We start from the raw sequence: 1,128 nt of genomic DNA, 5'->3' as shown, positions 1-1,128 counted from the left end.
GGTGCAGGCTGGAGGGTAATGAGCATCATCCTGACTGCGACTGCGAAGATACTCAAAATTGAATGTTGGTCTGTTGGAGGCTGAGAGGAAAAAACAAGATTATAAATGAAAAAACACACTTTTTCTTCCTAATAATTGCTTCCATTAACTCAAGAACCCAGAATCGTACGTTGAGGTGAGGGTAGAAGCCAGCTCTTCGGTGACTGCCTACTGTTTTGGTGAGTCAGCTGATGATCCTCTTCAAAGTAACTTCCAGACTGGTGGTTTCCTCTGAAAACCTCAAGATCAAAGTCTCCTTCTGCATCATGTTGTGCTCTATTGGTGAGTCTGTTTAAAATGATATACACTTTTTTTCTTTTTTTTTTTTAGTTGGAGATGCTAATTCAAGTCTTGCCCGACATTGACCTACCTATCTCTTGTCAGCATGATGTCATCTTTATGAATCTCGTCTCCGCTGTCGTACTCTCCTGAGCATCTTTCGTCATCACTGTCCTCCCGGCGAATGGTAGGGTAAAGTCCAACACCATTTTCTGACCTGACACAGAAATGTCAAAACATAAAAAGTGTCATAAAAAGTGTGTGACACCAATGGATGGGGTAGATTTAGTGACCCTGAAAAAAAAACTAAAGTGTTGATATGTGACATTACAGAATTGAGAATTAGAAAGTGACACTCTGCATGTATCATGCACATACCTAATATAGGCCTCATAGTAGCGTGTCCTGCTCAGCAAGGTGATTAATCAGATCCACATAAAGACGTTTAGGAAAAAGAAGAAGTGACTATTAACATAAATGTGAAGGAAAGACTAAAAATTAAATTGATCAGTTTTTTATCACTTTTAAATGTCATTAAAATTTCAGCATTTTAAATATTTCTTTAAGAAAATTCACATGGTCAAATGATAAAAAAGATAATACAAAATTAAAGCAAGTTTCTCATCAAATTAGAGCATTTTGAAAACTTAATTAGAAACTTTTTTGATAAAACGCGAATGTCGTGTGTCATGCGTTCAGATGATAAAATATTTTGATGAATATTTCTGGAAAAGAAATTTCAAAATTTTACCTTTTTGCATAGTTCCCATCAAATTAGAGCCTTTTTAGGTGATTATTGAAATATTCATA

The 1,128-nt window shown here is 35.5% G+C and overlaps 1 long non-coding RNA gene across 1 annotated transcript; it reads right to left on the bottom strand.

Moving 5' to 3' along the window:
• LOC103384976 (uncharacterized) lies at window positions 1-1,100 on the bottom strand. Its single transcript, XR_003050914.1, has 4 exons — window positions 697-1,100; window positions 410-535; window positions 170-327; window positions 1-80 (listed from the first exon to the last, which is right to left on the bottom strand). It is a non-coding gene; the product is annotated as an uncharacterized LOC103384976 (long non-coding RNA).
• Between the last annotated feature and the right edge of the window lie 28 nt (window positions 1,101-1,128).

The sequence above is a fragment of the Cynoglossus semilaevis genome, chromosome 10 (genome assembly GCF_000523025.1).
Source record: "Cynoglossus semilaevis isolate Cse_v1.0 chromosome 10, Cse_v1.0, whole genome shotgun sequence".
Classification (NCBI taxonomy): domain Eukaryota; kingdom Metazoa; phylum Chordata; class Actinopteri; order Pleuronectiformes; family Cynoglossidae; genus Cynoglossus; species Cynoglossus semilaevis.
Note: the sequence above shows the minus strand (reverse complement) of the source record. Positions and strands in the feature narration are given on the sequence as shown.